The 21657-nt window shown below is 40.3% G+C and overlaps 1 protein-coding gene across 4 annotated transcripts in view; it reads right to left on the bottom strand.

The window, feature by feature from the left end:
* LOC308383964 (myocyte-specific enhancer factor 2D homolog) overlaps positions 1-939 on the bottom strand; it is a 33618-nt gene extending 32679 nt beyond the window's left edge. For all 4 annotated transcript variants that reach the window (XM_080862240.1, XM_080862242.1, XM_080862241.1 and 1 more), the window contains exon 1: positions 747-939. The gene's annotated coding sequence lies outside the window, so the exon portion shown is untranslated. The remainder of the gene's footprint in view (positions 1-746) is intronic.
* Positions 940-21657: the final 20718 nt, after the last annotated feature.

Here is a 21657-nt window from a genome sequence, read left to right as displayed (position 1 = left end):
AACCAGTGCAGGAAAGTGAAATATATTTTCCCTCGGGCTCCTGTGAAGAGCTAAAAAATAATTTAAAAAATAATAATAAAAAAAATGCAGCAGCAGGGTGAACAGCTTTGAACAATAGCTCTCCTTTATGTGCACTTGGACTGTTTTCTCCTTAATGGCGTTAAACTAATAACCGTGTGAGATCTGGTATGTGAAGACCACATTAGGTTAAAGTGGATTTTTTTCCCCCTTTTTTGTTAACAAAGTGGGTGCAGGAGTCCAAACTGTCTAACCATGATGACAGATGGGAGTCTGGATACTGAGGAGGCCCACTGACGGCAGACAGGTACCCTACAGGATCTAATCTGACATGTTGGAGGCAAAACCTAGTGTCAGATCCTCGGTTCGTGCTTTTTAAAAGCCTAACGCAGCCGTTTAGGACACCATAACTACCGGAGCCAACATGGAAAGCAAAGGACGAGCTAACGTTGCTCTACACAGGCCATTTCACAATTTTCTAGTTACGAGTCCGACCGACAGCCATTACCTTCCTCACTCTCTCCATATAACTCGGCAGGGCGAGCTGGAGTACGCACTACTTTTAATCATATCACGGATATTTCATGTTCACGTGAAGACTGGGTATCTGTGTGATATAACACAGTAGTCTCGCTTATTACTTTTTTGTATTTAAATAATAAAGCAAGCAGGTCTGCACCCGTGTGAAGGAAAAAAGACGCAGGAAGGAAATGTATCACTCCACTTACCCTGAAATATTGCTGATAAACACCGAAAATAGGCCTGCCACTACCGGCTCCAGAGGTGACCCGTGTTAATTAAGAAACATTAATTATGAGCGCTGAAGCGAAGTCTCTATTTACATGAATCCGCGGCATTTTATTCCCTTTAATGTTGATGTAACTATACTATCCACCCAGGCGACACAGCGTACCCAGTGTACGATCGACGTCATTGACATTAGCACGTGATCGACGTGACGCTCGTCCAATTGGGAGCTGACGTGCAAACTTCTCGTCCAATCGCAGACGAGTGGGTCGGTCTGCGGGAGAGGACATGACGGAGGTGACGGCCATGTTCTGCAATAGTGTTGGTATCCCTCCGCCTCAGTATTTACCTTTTGCATGATTTTGCATGTGGGGAAAATGTCACTGTAGCCCCACTGTGCCCTGCCTGCTTTCCATAAGAGAGCCCGCTAGCCCATTTGTTTTTCACGTCTGCAATCAACACAGCCCTGTTAGCGGCGAATAACCGCCTGCTGCGGCATGTGAAGGCTGTCAAAGTGGGAAATGTTGAATGTTGTGAGGCAATTACCGCTTAAATTGTTTTCACCTCAAGTGCTTCTTTTCTAACGGTATACCAGACGCTATGATATCAGACTGGTGAAATGTCCACGTATTGTTTAAGAGTAAATAAAGGGACACGTGGTGAAATCGGTGAGATATATGTGACAATAATATATGTGACATATGTGACAAAAGTGATTTGATTTGATTTGATATATACATATATAAAACAGACCACTTCATAAGGTACACCTGTTCAACTGATTCTTAACACAGATATCTAATTGGGCAGTTACGTGGCAGCAAATGAGTGCATTTAAACATGTACACATGGTCAAGATGACCTGGTGAAGCTGAAATTGAATCACAATGGTGAAGAAATGTGATTTAAGTGACTTTTTTCAATGTGGGGTGGCTGTTGGTGCTAGATGGGCTGTTCTGATTATTTCAAAAGCTGATGAAATGCTGGAATACTACATCCTGATTTTACAGAGAATGATCAGAAAACATAAAACAGGCTACAATCTGCGCTGCAATTCACAGTTAGACAATTTTCTGTTGCAACATTCAGACAGTAGGTTCAGAATTTGCTATGAAAGTATGAAATCATTCTACCTGTTCAGGCAGCTGATTATCACATTAAGCATCATTTATACACCACAGCGTGAGTAATGTGGCTGACTGTCAGTCCATTGCCACAATGTACCCATCTTCTGATAGCTGCTTCTAGTAAGATAACACACTATGTCACAAAACTCAGATCATCTCAAAGTGGCGTCTTGAACATGAAAATGAGTTCACAGTACTCAAATGGTCTCCACAGTCATAATATGCTGCTGGGATGTGGTGGAACAGGAGATGCACATCATGGATATGCAGCCAACAAATCTGCAGCAGCTGTGTGAGGCTATCACATCATTGTGGACCAGAATCTCTGAGGAGTGTTTCCAGCACCTTGTTGAATCCATGTGTGCCTAATAAAGTGTCCAGTGAGTGTATAGACTACATATTATAGCCCAGCACACATGCACTAGTGCATATATTTATAATGTGTAAGAAGTGTACACATAATAAATTATCCATTGGAAAGAAAAGGACTTCTGTGTGCAGAGTAATTTCTGGTGTACAGTATTACAGGGCAAAGCTGACACGTTAGCGGGCCGAGGGGCCTCATCACCTTTGAGTACCTATGTCAGTCCCCCAGCCAATCTCCACACTTCTTCACAACATAAGCATGGCATTGAATGTTTTCATACTGAGTTCTAACAAAAGACAGTATAAGATGTGGACATAGCCACTGTGATTCACCTGTTGGTTTGTGAAGTCCAGTTATTAAGCCTCCACAGTGGATCTGAAAAGTCATTGGCTAATGACTTGTGATTGACAAGGCATTAGCCAGTGGGCATATCCTGGATAATCCCCTATAATTTACAAAATGGACTTCATGTTTTATTCAAAATGATTCAAAACTGACTGCGTTCTGTGTTACTGAGATCACAGAGGAAGGGAACTAAGAGGACCTCTGCATAAGTATTTTTGCAACCGCAAGTGTCGCCCCCTGGGAGCAACTTAAAAGAATGCAGGTCTAAGGCACTTCAGCATTGGTTTTATTTTCAGAGCCAGGAGTCATACATCTTTTATACTGTCACAGGGCCCCTCAATAATACTCAGCGCTCTTGCTATTTCAGTTCTTTAGAGATGCATATTTCTGAATTAAATGTCAGTTAATCAAATTACCACAAAGTCATTGCTAAGCAATGCAAGCCTCCTGGGCTCCCTGCGCAGCAGCTGTCCACTTTCCATTTAAAGCCCTGAATACTTATTAGAGCATTCTTTGCACTGCAAAGGACTCTCGCATTCCCTGCACAGATACTATATGGTCTACAGACCTTTGAATGTATACACGTTGCTTGAATTTTGCTTATATTTTTTTTAATTTTAGTTGTTTTACTGTGGCACCTTCAAAGAGAAAGCCTCTGTTACACATGGGGTTTGAATCATAATGACTAAGCACTTTGTTACATAAAAGTAAAAATCCTCTGTGCTGACTTTGACAGGTGTAAAACAGCTTACTACCATGCCCAGCTTCATTTAAATGAGTTCTGCAGGCAGCAAGCAACAGCAGCTTGTTAGCTTGCTGGCAGCCATATCCATCCTGTTCTTGTCAATGAAAAATCCTGACAGGCTCTTTAAGTAAGTCTTTCAGAACAGATAAGGAGAAACCTACTATTCTTGACATGTTACTGCTGTTGAGCCTTTTAAAAGAGGACTACATTTGAAAATATATAACAGAAGTGCCGCTGCATTATAACTTTACACAAGCACTGGTGACTGGTTGGATGATGATGAAGCTGTCTTGGTCTCTACCTTTGCTCTCAAGGAAGAACTGAAAACACGAAAGCTAGCGCTGTAAGAGAATCTGTAACGTTTTTACTGGCGGAGCGATTCAGAGGTGACATAAACAGCACATAAACATCGAACAGAGGTAGGAGGAGGTCAGCAGAAGCTCATTTGCAAATTTTCACCCTGGGGCCTACAAATGTGTTAACCCAGTCATGGCAGTTGGCAAATATATATGCTGCCAGTGGCAAACCAGTGGGTGAGGTTCATCCTGTAAGTCAGATCACATTGATGTGCATGCGGATCTCTAGAGAGTAAAAAAAAATCTGCATTTCTACTAATGTGCTGCCCACATCTTTCTTCTTCTTCTTTCCTCTGCCTTTCTAGGCAAACTCATGTCCTAGTTTAAGAACATATGCTGTATCAGACACAGTGCTGAGGCACTACAGGGAATAGAGGATGACAGAGATAAAACAACTGACACCTTGGAAATATGCCTCATAAACGACATTTTGGATTAGAAACACAGTATCAAAGGCTGAGATAAATTGTTCAACTCAAAGCCATAAACTTCAAACAAGCATCACGCTCAGATCTAACAAGAACCAGTACAGACCTGACCATCACTATGGACAAGGAGAAAAGCAGAAGAGCTGTGCCGCAGGAGGATGAGAGAGCCCAAGTCGAATGGAGAAAAGACAGCATGTTAATGGACTTAAATCCACCAAGAAAAGCAGAAAGGGGGTTGCAGGAATCCTGTGATGACCTGCAGCTTTTGAGGAGCACATAGAAGCTACCTGGATAATGCAGAAGCTCAAGGTCTGCAGCATAACAGTGTCCAGAGACAGATGTAAGAAATGAAATGCAGTGCAGAGGGCAGAGAGATCTGGCTGCATGAGAAGGAAAGATTCAGAAGTAGAAAGGCTTTGGACTCCAAAAGAAGTTAAAAAAAAAAAAAAACATGTAGGCATCCGTTAAATATCCGATAGTAGCTAAGGAAAGCTTAGATTAACTGTTTGAACTTTTTGTTACAGTGGCTGCACATTCACTGGTAGAGCAGGTTAATTGTTTGGATGCTTGTTTGATCCTCCAGCTTCTGCTCTGCAAGTGTCCTTGAGCCTAAATCGAATGTGTGGTTATAAATCCATGAGTTTTCAGCAAATATTTGAGCGTGCGCACAGTGCAGTACACGCTGTAAACAAGCCATAGTGTTCACATGTGCAACCTGAGCAAAGGCCACCATAACAAGGCAGCCTATTGTTTGACAAGCGCGTCTCCATATATATAATCTGAGTTTACCGGAGGGGGTCATCTTATCCCATCAGCATGCCTGGAAATGTGCTTTACTTTCACCGCGGTAATGACAAAAACAAGCCAAAGTGCTCTCCATGCAGGTCTGCCCCACTCCGCCGCCCACACGCACACATACACACACCTCTCTCCCTCCCACACACACTCCACTCTGCCATCATGTTACTCTTTCATGATTTCATTTCAGCATGGAGGCTATTCACAAGGGTATTCTCTAGTACTCGCTATAATTTAGATTGAATTGCTGTGATGAGAAATAGGTGCAATTCTTGGTTCTGTTGCATAGAAATATGAGGTGCCTGTTTTTATGGAAAACAAGACCAATGTAAATATCAACACGCAACCACACCAAGGTTGTTATAGGTGACAAAACTTAACCTAGGGGTGAAAACATTTTAGTCACCTGACACAAAAAAAGATGTCGTTTTAAAAATAGTGTTGTGAAATAAAATAAAATAAAACCACGGTGTAGGTGTCTTTAGATTTATTTTCCATCAGTTTGATCAATTTTGTCAGTACAAAGAAAAATAAAGATTAAAGTCTTGAGCCACCTTTTATTCCTTTATATTTTCCTAGGAAAATGGAAAATGTGCAAACATACATGGACATACTGAATGTACTGCTGTGAAAAAGTATTTGCTTTCCTGATTTCTTAGTGTTTCGCATCATTGTCAGACTTAAATGTTTTATATCACCAAACAATTTTCAATATTAGATCAAGATAACACGAGTAAATACAAAATGCAGTTTTTAAATGATTATTTCATTTATCAAGGAGAAAAAATATCCAAGCCTACCTGGCCCTGTTTGAAAAAGTAGCTGGTCCCCTTGTTAAATTATGAATTAAATGTGACTAACCACATTTTTGGAAAGCAAGGCTCAATTTCTTAGCCACACCCAGAGATTACTGCCAGACCTACTGAATCAATAAGACTCTAAAATAGAACCGGTCTGACAATTGAGGAAAGATCTCAGAAAGAAACACATCATACCATGATCTTAAGAAACAGCTGAGAAACAAAATCATTGACATCTATCAGCCTGGAAAGGGTCACATTTCTAAGGCTTTGGGACTCCAGTGAACCACAGTGAGAGCCATTATCCACAAATGGAGAAAACTTGGAACAACCCACACAGGAGTGGCCAGCTTACCAAATTAGTCCAAGAGCACCAAGAAGAAAAAAAGAAAACCACTGCTGACCAAAAAGATCCCTAAGACTTTGGTGAAAATATTCTTTGGACTTATGAGACAAAAGTTTAACTTTTTGCAAGGTTTGACTCCCCTTACACCTGGCATGACGCTAACGCTAAGAGTGAAACATGGTGGTGGTAGTGTGACGGTCTTGGGCTGCTTTGCTGCTTCAGGACCTGGATGACTTGCTGTAATTGCTGGAACTGTGAATTCTGCTCTCTACCAGGAAAATCTGAAGGAGATAGTGCAGCCATCAGTTCATGCCTTAAAGATCAAGCTCACTTTGGTTTTCCAGCAGGACAATGATCTAAACACACAAGCAAGTCCACCTGTGAATGGCTCAAAAAAAGAAAAACAAAGGTTTTGGAGTTGCCTAGTCAAAGTCTGGACTTAAATCTGATTGAGAGGCTTTGGCATGACCTTAAACATGATCTTCATGCTTGAAAACTCTCCAATGTGGCTGAATTAAAACAGGAAGAGTGGGCCAAAATTCCTCCACAGAGATGTGAAAGACTCATTGTCAGTCATTACAAACACTTGATTGCAGTTTTTTTTGCCAAGGGTGGCACAGCCAGTCATTAGGTTTCAGGGGCAATTACTTTTGACACAGGCTTCGATAGGTTTTTTTCCCTTAATAAATAAAATCATCATTTAAAAACTAAATTTTCTTTTTACTTGGGTTATTTTTATCAACTATTAAAAATTGTTTGGTGGTGTGAAACATTTAAGTGCCACAAATATGCAAAAAAGCTAAGAAATCAGGAACCAGGCAATTACTTTTTAACTGTACTTAAGGTATCTGCTGTGATTAGTATTGAGCTAAATCAGCTAGGATTGAAGTTAAACATTACTATCACACGTCGACATGTGAAAAATGATCATGCCTACTTATTAAAACAGTAAGATTTTTTATTTTATTTCATCATTACATAAATATATTGTTAATAAACATCTGGTACGAGCCCCACTGCTACTCCATGATATTCATTTCCCCTTCAGGATGAACCGAAATAACTTCAGCAATCCTTTCATTTCCCCTAAGTACCACTATCTTGTTAAATATACTCACCTGACAATTTAATAGGCACACCTTAAACTGCGTTGGAGCCCCTTTTGCCTTCAGAACTGTCTGAATTCTTCATAATAAAGATTCAACCAGGTGCTGGAAACATTCCTCTGAGATTTGGGTCAATATTGAAGTGTCAGCATCACACAGTTGTTTCACATTTGTTGACCGCACATCCATAATGTGAATCTCTCCACCACATCTCAATAGTGCTCTATTGGATTGGATCTGATGACTATGGAAGCCATTTGAGTACAGTGAACTCATTGTTATGTACAAGAACCTAGTTTGAGATTTTGTGACATGGCGCGTTATCCTGCTGGAAGCAGCCATCAGAAGATGGGAGCACTGTGGTTATAAAGGACAATATAAAGGGACATGTTTGAGTTTGAGCGTCAACAGATCATCTTCATCAAACACAAACATCACTAAATTCATTATACTGCTGCCATGTGGCTGATTAGACATTTGCATTAATAACGCAGTTAGTCAGGTGTTTCGAACAAAGAGGCAGGTAAGTGCATATTTTAATTTAATAGTTTGAAAAACAGTAAAAAGTAATTTACTCAAGATGTCAGGAGACAAAAGTATTAAGACAAAATCCTGAAAACCAGTTTTACTGGAAAATGGTCTCAGACATTTCAGATTTTCTTTTTCTGCCTGCATGCTCTTTCTCCTCACGGTGGACTGTTCCCTGCTCTGAGTAATGAGGCCCAAACAAATGACACCATTAGGTAACTCTGAACATAATATGCTCCTCCAGCCTGCCCTCACTATATTACTGCAGGGAGTTTGTGTTTTTCATAAATGTATTTTCGCTGATAAATGCACCCATAAATGTGCCACTCTACAAAAAGAAAAATCTCATAGCTCAGAAGTGATTTCACAAGATAAAAACCACAGCATTAGGACTCAGCTGTCAACAAATAAACAAAAACAAATGAACATAAACCAACATAAAGCAAAAGCATCTGACAGGACAGCCAGAATAAATCTTCATTATCTTTTAATAATTCATAACTTTTATACCTTGATTATTTCACATGCTTTTAGAAGGCCAAAAACATTATGTTTGCACTAAAATGTTAGAATGACAGTCTGTATGTACAATACAGTGCTCTGCTGTATGCATTTTTTTACTATTAATCTTTTCTCCAAAAGAAGACCTGAGACTTTAGTTTTCGGCTGCAGTGTTCCAGATATTCCTTTTAAGCCATCATAGATAAACTGGTTAAAAAAATCTGATTTATAAAAAAGAGAGTGAAGGAAGTGCTGCATGACTCCAGTGGCTCTTCAGAGGATCAGACAGGAGCATAGCGAATGAAATCCAGGAAAACCTGCTATTATAAGTGATGTAACCACAGAAAAGTAGTGAGCTCCTCTGACATCTGGTAGAATATTTACATTTACTCTTTGATCAGATTGGTGGAAAAAAAAACAAACCCAGACCAACATATATGTCTTGATCAGAGTCTTGATGATAACAAATTGTCTTAGCAATCTTCTATGGTTATACTTACAACATAATATCTTAATGCAAAGGTCACAGATAAGGGTGACCACCACAACCATCAGATGGGTCAAGTCATTTTTGACAGATAGACCACAGTGTGTTAAGTGTTGCAGTATTATTTACTTTTACTGCTAACACTTGGGCAGTGTTACATCTCGTGTTTTATGTAGTCTATATACTAATGAATGTATAGCGCTGTGCAAAGGTTTTGAGCCATCCCTCATTTGTTTTATTAAATGGGAAATAGGTGCAAACATACATGGAACTAAAGTATATAAGGCAAAAAAACTGAGTTAATAGTTTAAAATCCAGTATTTGGTGTGACCATCTTTCTTCTTCAGCACAGTCTGAACTCTGTTAGGCAAGCTTTCTTGTAAGTTATCTGTTTTCAGGAATCGTTCTCCAGGCTCCTTGAAGGACATTCGCAGCTCTTCCTTGGATGTTGGCTTTAAAAATTACAAGAAAGTCTGGCTCCTTGGAAGCAAAATGTAAGGAAATAGAGGGTTGCTCAAGATTTTTGCACAGTACTGTTTCACTGTCTGTAGTTAATAAGAACAAACTAAATAAAATTGTAAATATGGGCAGTAAGATTGCAGGTCACCAGCAAAACAGTATGACACAACTTTGTGAGTCCTGCTGGGGAAATGGACGACAAATCCTAAGTGATGCAACACATCCTCTTTGTAGTGAATACATGCTACCATCAGGATGGAGGTAGAAGATGCCAGCTTTGCAAGCTTCTTCTACAGATTTGTTATACTTTGAAGCATAGCTCTGTAATAAAAAAATCCAAGCAATTATAACACGTGTTGCTTGTATGAAATTGTGTTTCAAGCTTTGATTTTCTTTTCTCATTTTTGCTCATTTTCATAGTGGCTGCATTTGTCTGACAGCTGGCACAAGGCACAAAAATACTGCTACACACAAATTTCCCAAGTTTTCAGAAAAATGTAAAAATAGTCTATGTTGAAACCCAAAATTTTAAAAATCTTCATTTGGTGTTTTTATGATGGTGTTGCTGAGGACTGGTGTTTATAACACTCTAAGAGCTTTCAGATGGGTTGACATCTTGTAACACAGGGCATTGCGAGGGCACTGGATTTGCATCATTTTCATACTCGTTGAACCACTCAGTGACACCTCGAGCTATGCAGGTTGGATCACTGTCACCCTGATGGAGAAAACTCCCGTTAGTAAAGACACTTTTCATCACAGGATCAAAAGTGATCACTCATAACAACTTTGCAGTCATTTGCAGTGACCCTCCCGAGTGAGGGGGCAAGTGAACCTAAACTATGTCGGCATAACACGGCACCAGGGAGAGCCAAACAGTGACTCAAATAGTGAATAACAAACAAAGCCAAGAAAAAGGGAAAAAAAAACAGCTGAGGGCCTCCATCCTTAGATGACAGGAAAAATCTCACAAAGATGGAGAAAACTAAGAGTGTAGGAGAAGTGCCTGCCTTCTTTTCTAGCCTCCTCTCTGTATATTTGACTAAAACACATGCAGCAGTCTCCTGAGAGCAAGAGATGTTGTCTATACTGTCAGCCTGTTTATTTTCTCTGTTTACGTGTGTAGTGGACTAGAAATGTGGAGGATTTTTATTTTTCTTATGTAAACTGAAGGTCCAAAGATAGAAGTTCTATAGACTGTAAAGACTGTGGCCTATATAAATAAACCGATCTTAGTGCATGCATTGTGGTAATGTGCTGTAACAAAGATTGTAGAGCAGCATGAGCAGCCCAAACTAGGAATCCCAACAGGAAGCCTGTTGACTGATAAGGAGCATTAGTATCCAGATTAGCCTCTGTGATAACCAGCTTTTATCTCCCCAAAGTGAATAAGAAGTACACTTAAGGAAGATACTGTGTTTATGAGTGTCTACATTACAAATTCGATAAAGTGTTCAACAGCTCAGGAGCCCCTAAAGCCCCCAGACCATCATTTACTCACTTCCTCCAACAGAAAATCACATCAGTGAATTATTAATCCATAGCAGCAGGTCATAGACCTACGTGCTGTGACCCTGATCTTAAAGAAGTAATTGAATTCAGTTCTTTTTGTTTGTCTGGTAACAATCAGCTCAAGGTAATGCTTGTTATTCACAGCAGTAAGTCTGAACATTCTTCTTTATTTGCTTTTTGCTATTTTCTGGCATGTAGACTGTTGCAGTGGTGATGCTCAGCATTGAACAGCTTCAAACAACAAGTTTAATGCATGTACAGGTGACCCCTGACTGCGCTAAAGGTTTGGTTTTTTCTACTCTTGTACCTGTCAGATGTATGGGACTTCCCTATATGCTCGTATTAAGCACACAGCTGTAGCTGTGAGCATAGAAGCTTCTCCACATGCTGTTTGTGAGAGACAGGCAATCAGAGGAAAGTTAGCTGAAAGGGGAAGGAGCTAATACTTTCAAACAGTGAAATAAATAACCGAAGAGGTGCACTGAGGCCCGGTATAGGAAAAACAAGTATTATTTTGGACTGTGAATCATACAAAGCCACCCAGGACCAGTTCAAAAAATAAAACCATGGCGCTTCAAATGTGTGTAGTAAGTTCTATTTTGAGCCCAAGTTAGTTTCTGCTCATTTTAGTGTTGTGGATCACCTGTCAGAGTACAAAAGTACTGGATTTGCTGTCACAGAAAACTATGGACAGCAGTAAAAAGCACACTGAAAAGAAAATGACTTAAACAATAAATGTGAGCCTGCAACAGTCTATGTGCTAGCGTGATATGTGGCTGCAACAACAAAAGTTTGCCTAGGAGCCCCCCAGGTGGTTAATCCAGGCATATGAGTGTATGACAGAAGTACAAGGTGTGTTAGCATTAAAAACTGCAGTGCTTCAGATGTTGAGGGAATTGAAGATTGCTTTAAACAGTTAGTTTCAGACAGTTTTTTCTTTTAAAAAATCTACTAAATCTACTCTTGGCTCTATGTGATGTCAGTGAGAGTGAATATCCCCACTATGGCCAGTAGGGATATAAACATGCTATATAGATAAAATTGTATTGTATTGTATTTCAGACACACAGCTTTGTTGTGAGCGCAGAAGCTCCTCCCACATGCTGCTCAAACCTCCTATTTGTGAGGGGCAGCCAATCAGAAGAAGTTAAAGTTTGCTTGTTTCAAACAGAGGATAAAGCTATAAGCAGTACCAAGACCCACAACAAGATGTATTAGATGATTTTGGACTGTGAATCATGAAAAAAGACAATAGTAAAGTCCAAGAACAGAAATATGAAGATGGAAATGAGCTTAATATTGTGATTGGGATAATAATGAAGGGAGTAATAAGATATAAATAGGCAATATTTACAGTACAATACTGTATACGCACTAAATTAATGACATTTCATTCTGTGAAAATGTGTGCTTTGTTTTACACTCAAATCTTCTGATTGTGTTTTCGAACGTCACAACAAACATACCACATGATGTTCTGCTAACGAGAGCGGTGGAGACGTTTTAGACGGCGGCTGTGAATTTGATTATAATCTGCAGGAAGCATTCTGCTCCTGAGGTCACAGACACCCTCTCATTAATGCCGTCACATAGTTCGAAAATGAAGACAGGCTGCTTTTGTTTGTTCTCAGCAATCACAAAAGACATCTATAAATCTGCAGTGATGATGCGGGATGGGGGGGCTACAAAAAGAGCTGAGGTACTGATGTCCTGTAGCTACTGTTACAACATCTGGAAGAAAAGCTGACTTCCAAATTCCTCCAGCTTTGCTTAAAAAATCTCAACAGCTATCAAAAAACAGGGTTTTTTCTTCTTCCATGTTATTGATGGTGAAAAGGGGCTGTTTCAAAGCCTCCTCTGGACTTCCCTTACTGCTTCCATAAGAATTAAGAGGGTTCGTAGCAGGCAGGTGATTATAATCAAATGCCCTCAATTAACTGATCATTTGCAAGCAACAGCACCTCTATAAAACAGAGGTTTTGGCAGTTTGCTGGTCTGAAGCATGCAGGTGTGTGGTAACACACTATGGATCTCCCAACATCAGAGTTCAACCGAGACCGTGCAACCCCAAGTGCTACATCTTAAGACTCCACAGGCCTCAGTTATAGGGTGACCAACCATCCTCTTTTTTTTCCTTTTTTTTTTTAACTTGTTGACTTGTAAAAGCCTATATGACATTTTTTATTTCACCATTCATTAACCGCACAGATAAGGTATCGTTTAAATATGTTAGTTCTCTTTAAACAAACAGTATTATTAAAGTTCTTCATGACTGGGTCAAGTGTCCTCTTTTTTGGAAATCAAAATATGGTCACCCAACTTAGTTACCATGTTAAATGCTCAAGTTCATGACAGCACGATTAAAACGAGACTGAGCAAATATAGCTTCGTTTGGAAGGGTTGCAGTAAAAAGCCTCTTTTCTCTGAAAGAACTTGGAAGCACAGATTAAGTTTGAACAAACCACAAGACTGTAACAATCTGCTATGGAAGCCTGAGACCAAAGTGCAGATGTTAGCCGTAATGCCTAGGATATCACCTCATACCAGCTGTGCAAACGATTTCATAACATCATAACAAATGCAGTGGAAATAAAATGAAAGAAATACGTATTCGTGTAGTTATTACTCATCCAGTGAAAAGCCCCGTATGTACATTCTTTATCCTGTTGGGGCAGCAGAGGATCAGAAGTCAAATATTCAGACGGCATTTAGCTGTAATACACAAAACGTCCGCATGATGGCAGAAGCGGAAAAGAAAACAAAACCACCTGGTTTCAAGACAAGAACGCAGGTAAATTAACACTTCAGTTTTTAAGTGCTCATAGTTTGTTTCTTAGTGTTCACTCAGCAGGAAAATGCATTTATATTAAATGTGTTTACAGCCTTGTAGAACCAGAGATTGTGGCCTCACAGACTGTGACCACATGTTCATGTGACCAGCAGCGCTTTTTAAAAAGACATAATAATAATAATAATAATAATAATAATAATAATAATAATAATAATAATAATAATAATAATAATAATAATAATAATGAGGTGAGGAAGTTTCTATCAACGTTTAAATATGTACTGAGGCTAAATAAGAGAGGGCAGAAGGCTGTCTGTACGTTTTCTGAGCATTTTCCAAAGATGAATGTGATCAATAAGTGATTAAATATGACTGGAGAGTAAAGGAAACAATGGAAAGATTAAAAAAGTCAGACGTGAGCTGTAAACCACAGTTTCGGTGAGACAACAGGACAGGTAAGTGACCGCTTTGGAGGTGCAGTTCACCTGATTTGTGGCTTGTTTTCTGTGGCGAGCTCGTGAAGATTTAAAGATCAGAGATCAGTTAGAGCGATTCAAAATCAAATTAAAAAATAATATCCAGGCAATCTGTCCCAAACTAGAAGCTGTTTTAAACACTTCAGAAATAAAGATAAAAGATCAAAAGCAGGTTTGAAAATTGTTTTAATAGCGAGCTTCTTTTTTTATTTTTTCTTCAAAAATCTTCAGAGGAGGAATTAAAATGTTGTTTCTAACTCTGGAATAAAATTGATTTGATTTTTTTTATACGTGCATTACTTCGCAAGGTATCACTAAACTGAAGAGCATCCACATTAAGCGTGACAGGCGTGGTTCTGCTACACAGTCTGAATGCGGAGTGGACACAGGAATAATCTGCTGGATCACCTTTAAGCATGACTTTCACTGGGTACAGCACGGAATCCAGGCAACTTCGATTATTATATTTCTCCAAGTTTTCCACTTAATACGTGTAAAAATAAATGTTTAAAAAAAGAAACGTTTATTTATCAAACACAGACAAGTGCTCACAAAGAGCTGCACACAAAACAGATTAAAATAAATACGAAAAAATGCTACAAAAACAAGACAAACCCGAGTTAAGATGGAGGCTGTATGAATTGATCTCATGTTCTACATTATTTTCTCACGACTCGTGTACTCTATATTTCCTTTGAGGTAAAAAGCCTGTTGAATTCCTGCGAAGCTGAAAGTCTGAAATATTTCAGTGCTTGTTCGCTTTTTTTCGTTCTTCTTTTGGTTTTACAAAGACGTGATCTTTTTGGCTCTGTATCTACATTATAATGAGTCCAATCCAATCCTGGTGCCACTTACACTATCTTTAGAAGACTGTGAATTTTTTTTATTTATTGCAATTCCCTTTTTCAGCAGGTCACTCTTAAAAAACATTTTAATGTCAATGATACTTTTTAGCTGGACAAATAAAAGATATATAAAAGTCACTTTTCCATAAAATCTGATTGCAGCTTCTACTTTGTGACAGAAACGTCGCTTGTGGCTCACAGTGACTCGATATCATTCATGAAAAACATGTTTGACATATTATAGGCCAACAAGTCATTTACAGGAGTTTAAATACGGGCAATCTTTTTTTTGTTTTTTGCACAAATACTGAAAATCACTTTTGGCACAACACCGGTGATGAGTTATATCAGCGCTGATAATAAATATTAAATAGTTATTGTAGTTTTAACAAACGATAGAATTATAATATTAGTAGTATCGTGATCGATTTATTATTTGATTTGAGTATTACAAAATTTGATTATAGATTATTATGGATTGTATAGAATTGTGGTCTCATAGTCGATAAGAGGCATCTTGAAGTAAAGGTTTAATTTCTCGTTAGTTTTCATGCACAGGACGTCAAATATGGCTGTTTAGCCAGCAATGAGTTGCTGCAGGCGCGTCAGAGTGACGCACAAGCCTGGCTGCTTTAGTGCAAATCCGTGAGTGAAGCATGTGCGGAGGCAACAGTTAGGCTGGTCTCACTCCAGACCCCAAACCTCGACCTTTGCGTAAACCTAAGCAATTATTTTAGGTTCCTAAACTTCATCAAGCAGCCAGGAAAGGGAACATAGACACAGACAAGTTAATGAATAAATAAATAAATAAATAAATAAATAAATAAATAAATAAATAAATAAATGAGTGAATAAAGCAGGACACAAAGCTCAGACTCTTTAACAATCCTGTTATTTCCACCAACCAACCTGCCTTCTTATAGGTTCATTATGAGAAGAATTACGTCCAGATCAACTTCCAGATCATGTTTATATATAATTTACAAACTGTTATTTACAGTTTATGATGTTAATAACAGTTTGTAAATTAGAGCCATCATTATATTGTTCATTAACACTAAAACCTATCAACATTAGTGTAATTAACTATTTACAGTTCATTCATAATGCCCCCCATGAAATTTAATTGCAATTTTATTTAAAAATGTAGTTTTAAAAAAACCTAAATATAGTTTATCAGTAGAAAAGATCCTGTTATAAAAATACAGATATATCAAAAAACATTTTTATTGAATTTGTTATGGTGTGTAGCCAACTTCAACCTTCATCAACAACTCAAAAATATCCAACTGTCTTTTATTAATCTAATTTTTTTATAACACCAATCCTCAGAATATCTTACATTCAAATATATCTTACATTTTAAATTAAATTCAAATGTTCTGTATTTTTTTCTGGAGCACCCACCTCAATGTTTAAATCAGCTACAGCAATAAATACAAGTGTTGGAGTCAGAGAGAGTTTGCCACCGTCTTTCATTACCACTATTCACGAGCACAGGCCAGCACGGCTTCTCAGGCAACTAAAAGTCCATAGCAAAGTTCATTTCTAACAAATAGGACGGGTCATTCATGCAGGGAGAGCCACATAATGAGGGGATGAAAATCTACTTCCAGACCAGAGAATGTCAGTAAAACCTTATAATTACAGATAATTGATCTGTTAGTTTTTGGTAGAACTTGGATTATTGGCTGATTATTGCCCCATGTGCTCCTGTTGGTTCCAAGAGGATGAAAGGACTCTGTATGGGGTTTGTCTTACACAGTGTAAAACTGGCTTTTGGTTGGCAGCAATAAGCAGAAGCTGAACAGGTTCAGTACTTGAGACACTGATGTCTACAGGAAGAAAAAGATCTAGTTTTACTTTCTCTTAAGGAACTGCAGCAACATGGGAAAATACACTAGAGGCTGCACACAACAGTGAACTGTGACCACCCCTGAGCTACAATTCACGGCTGAGGGAATTCAACAACTGGAAAAAATAAAATGCTTGGGTTATTTGGGTCTGTAAGATGTAACATGGTGCAGAGCTAATTTTCTAGAGATATTATTTTAATTTAGAAAAAAAAACCCTCAACAACTGTAGTTTTTCGTTAATTGAAGCATGCAGAGCCAGACTTCTACATCTTTGTATAGTCACAAATTCTGGTTCCAGTGCTCACACCCCGAGAGAAAGTGCAGTCTTTACTCAGTTGTCTGAATTATTGTGCAACACAAAAGAGCCTTCTGTAAAAGTCTCTGCAGTATATGTGACAAGTGCTCTGACCCCAGAAGGTGATGGAGAGCTGGTGCTCCCTCTTCATGCAAGCATCCAAACTGCCTTCCACTGTGAAGAAAGAAAAGTGTCTCCTGTCAGATAATATATTGGATCTTCACAGTGACCTGCAGACACCAGCACAGACATTCACCTACACATCTATGTTCAAATGTAAAACACATTTCTTAAATAACTCCACTAAATCTGCAGCAGGATTTCAGCTTCATGAGGTACCTCACCCCCCTTCATTTAATATACACCACCACATCTCATTAAGCTCCTATTCAAATCGCAGGATCCCAATTTGAATATTGGCGCGACGTGGGGTGAGAGGGTGCCAGCTCCGAGTCAGCGCATACACGGGCACAAATGCACACACTGAATCCTTGTGGTGGCGAAAATGTATTACAGTTCATATTTACATCTTTACCGACAGGTGAAGCGTCCTTTGCGTGCGCTCGACAATGTGCGTAAAAACCGCCTCCTCTCTGTTCAGTGAAGCGCTGCTGCGAAACTATCCGGCGTCTGGACTGGCAGCAGTAAAATCAATGGGGTGATGGTGAGGATGGTTTACTGTTGTCGGAAGGTTTGAGACAGATTTTGACCCAGCAGCCAAAAGACTGTCTGCTTCCCACGGCCTGGAGAAAGAAAACTGAGGACGATTATTTTTCACCAGTTTCTAACGAACCAAGTAAAGTTTGGGAAGGCAGCCCGCAAAAGCCATATGAACTGGATCCAGAGGCGATAACATGGAAGCAGAGAATAATATTTAATAATAAACCTGTAAACTCTCGACCTCCTTATCACCTGACAGGGAAATGTGCAATCTGCCTCTCAGCTTGGAAGTGCGCCATTATTTGGGCATATGAGGCTTATTGGGGCAACTACACAACGTACTGCAACAAATGAGTAGTGAAATTACCTTCTTCTCAGTCAATCACTGGACTAAAATACTGCACAGCCTACTGCAGCAGGCTCAAATTGAAATTACAATCTAGATGACACTCAGACTTTGTACATTTAGCCTAATTTGTTTTGCATTTTTCCTCGGGAGTGATTAGTAATAAGGTTTTCTTCTGAAAGCGTCTTTTAGCTCTGTAGACTCAAGGGGTAAATAGAGGCTTTAACTTCTACACAGGTCTGTAGCTGTAGGCTAACTACTACATTTTGTTCAGACTACACTGTCCACTCAGATATTTTGCAACTCTTCCAGCTGTGCTATTCAGCGCTATCTTCTAGTTGTCGGATGCGTCGCACTGTGCCGTGTGATGGAAATTACCTCTGTCTGTGGTGCTATGTTCTGCGGCTCATGTCTGGTCTGTAATTCGCAGCTAATTATAACAGGCAACACCTGCGCCACGCAGTGCATGCTGGAGGAGAGATGACTTCCCTCTCCTCCTTATGATTTTTTGTGTCTTTTTTGCAGCTTGTTCCTTCGCCTTCTTTCAATCAGCTGTTGAACAGTAGACACATGTGTCCTCTTTTAATGTTCTCTAAGGAGACTTGAATCTGACTTGACTTGGACTAAGTCACATCCCAGTTGCCAGGATTCACATTAGTAAGCAACTGGTGAGCTCACTGGTGTTGACTTTCGGGACAGTAAAATATCCGCGTTTCTGCCTTTTCGGGGTTCAGAGCGCGTCGGCGCTTACACTGGTTTCCTGGCAACGCGCGCAGGTGCGGCTGTGAGCGCGCCTCTCCTCGCTGCAGAGAACTTGTTGGTTGCTGGAGGATAAACCTGAATTCTGTTTTATTCTCAGTTTAGTAAACGTGTCTGGATTTGCTCTGGATCCCTCAACTCTTCACCGGGTAACCGGGTAACCTGAAGCCCTTCTGACCCTCCAGTGATGAAACTACAAATCTAACAGTGTGCTCAGAGTATCTGCAGCATGCAAGGAGAGGAGCTTCAAGCGGGCTTCTCATCAAAATGTCCCACAAAGCACAAAAATAAATTTAATTGTATTCTTTAATTAAAACATGAATGGAAGCACTTTGTTGTGTAGAGTAGAGCTAGAATCGGTATCAGCGATTCATTAAGGACTTGGTAGATGGAGTTTACACACTTGGTGTGTTCTAGACAGACCAACATGGCTGGGTTAGCTTCATTTATGCAAATGTCGAGCACGTCTAGGCTGTGCATACAGACATATTGAGATCCTATACAATTACGTTTGAGAGGATTCTCGTCTTTCACGGATTCAAAAGACTTCTGGCGTGATTATCATGGTAATTAGCCAAGCCGAAGCGCCTCTCAAGTCTGTCTACAAGTTTCAGCTGCAGACAGCATCACCTTTGAAACATTTCAACACTAAGCAACAAGGCAGGCTCAAATGATGTCCATATTCAGCCGTGCAGGAGAGTATGTTTTTGCTTCTGCTACAGGCTGCACTATTGAGAAGTAGATACAAGCTCCTGTTTAGGCCCACTGACTCAAATAATATATTAAATATAGTGGGAATATCCTCAGGATGCTGAACATAAAAATACAGGGACACACGGGGACACGGGGACTGCATTCCTTTGACTGTCAGCTGTGGTGCTGCTATAATTTATAGCAGTTATTTATAATGCTATTGCAAAGATACAGAGAGATGCTACAAGAATAAGAATCAACACATATAACACACACACACACACACACACACACACACACACACACACACACACACACACACACACACACACACACACACACACACACACACACACACACACTATAGGAATTAGAGGGATGTTTGGTTGATGGATGAGTGATGTGCCACCATGCACTTCTGCATGCGTCTGTTGGGGGGCGTGAGAGTCGCTCCTATAGGTTCGCATGATAATTACATCGTCCGTCTTGCATAATATCAAAAATCTCAGAGGGTGGGAACAGTGTTACCTCACTGATTCACAAGGGGGTGGGCCTTGGACAGCGTATATGATTTTGGACAAATGAGATGTTAAACCACTTGGAGACAACGGTGCTGGAGATGTAGCCATCCTGGCGGACAGCCCCAACTCCCCCGTGTGCCGCGGGGAGGACCGGGGCTGTGGATGTAGAGGGAAGCCGTCTGACGACATGTGAGTGGAGAGAAAAAAATAAAGAGGACCCGTAAAATTTTTAAAAATGGACGGGGCCGGTGGGACGTCACGATGCGTCGTCGCCACAAAGCTCTGTACGCCGCTCATGAACGCGCTCATTTGGCTCCCAGCATGCCGCACGTCCGGAGAGACCAGCGCTTTCCAGGAGCTCAGCTGAACCCAGTGCAGCACACCCTGCTGCACCCGTGTAGGAGAAAGTAAGAACCGTGTTTTGTGTAATAAGTGATTTGTGTGTGTGTGTGTGTGTGTGTGACGGCACGACTCGGGGTTAAAAAAAAAAAAACAGAAAGCTGCAGGAGCCGAGCAGCACTGAGGGCTTTAAGGGTACAACATGCTGATGTGTTTGTCCCCATTGTGCATGAAGTGAGGACTCGTAAGGCGCAGCAAAGCTTTGAGATTTTCTTCAAGTGAGGGTTGTTTTTGATAGATAAAAGATAAAAGATGCGCGGACGATGCGCACCATCAGCATCTGAGATAAAGGCTCCAACGATGGTACGATGGCAGCAGCGCAGACGTGTAGTTTCACTTGTGGCTGCAAACACTTTTGTTTGGCACCAGAAAGCACATGTGTGCACAAATCTGACCGCAGGAGTGAGTTTAGCGGGTTTTTCTTGACTTACGGTTGGTCACAGGTGATCTGTTTTCGATAAGTTTTCTCTCTCGTCTGTTGGTATAAAATTTTATGTTGCACGCTCGGGATTAATGGTCACTGAGATCCCCTTTTTCCTCTCCCCTCCCTCTGTTTAGCCCACCTTTGTCTAAAAGGTGACTCTTTGGTAGCAGTGGGTTGGTGTTTACTGACGCAAACGAAGCAACATTGAATTTACTTTTTGGACTATTCCGTTTTTCCGTTGATGCCGACCTTGGATCAACCATATGCTGTGTTGTTATTGTGCATAAGTTCACGTTGCGTCATTTTCAAGAGTTCACAGACTGGAGGAACATAAGTTCTCCTCTAACTGATCTAATATGTAATCATAATGTGGTAGTGAGAGCCTAACACCGGCCTGTGTTGGTGATGGTGTTGGAGTGGCCTCGGGCGCCATAGCCTTTTGCAGCCTTGTGTTGTTTGGCCTGTTTGCTGTCAGCCGATTACGCACTGGAAAGGCTAAGCAGTGAAGCAAGCATGAAAAAAGGCCAAGGTGATTACTGTACGTGAACCCAGCAGCGCTCCTGCAGGGCTTCATGTAGCCCGGGATTATACACCCCGGTGCCAGCATAGCGCTATGCCCGGAGAGCTCTTACATAAGGCCCGCTTAATCTGTGTGAGAGGGAATCAGACTTCATGTGTGTGTTTGGACTTTTTAACATCTGACTGACATTGAAATGTTACGCGCAGCTCCTCCAAAAAGATGCTCCCTCATTTGGAGCTCATTCTAGATCCTCTCTTCAATAAAAACTGTTCTGATTGCAAAAGAAACACGTGCAAAGGATCCATTTGCTGTCTTCTTCATTACTGAACCCCAGAACAGCACAATTTACATGTGCACATGTACAGCAAAGGACCAGGTGGTAGTGATGGTGGTCCTGCAACA

This window comes from Rhamphochromis sp. 'chilingali' (genome assembly GCF_963969265.1).
Source record: "Rhamphochromis sp. 'chilingali' genome assembly, chromosome: 17".
Classification (NCBI taxonomy): domain Eukaryota; kingdom Metazoa; phylum Chordata; class Actinopteri; order Cichliformes; family Cichlidae; genus Rhamphochromis; species Rhamphochromis sp. 'chilingali'.
This window is presented reverse-complemented; position numbering and strand designations above follow the sequence as displayed.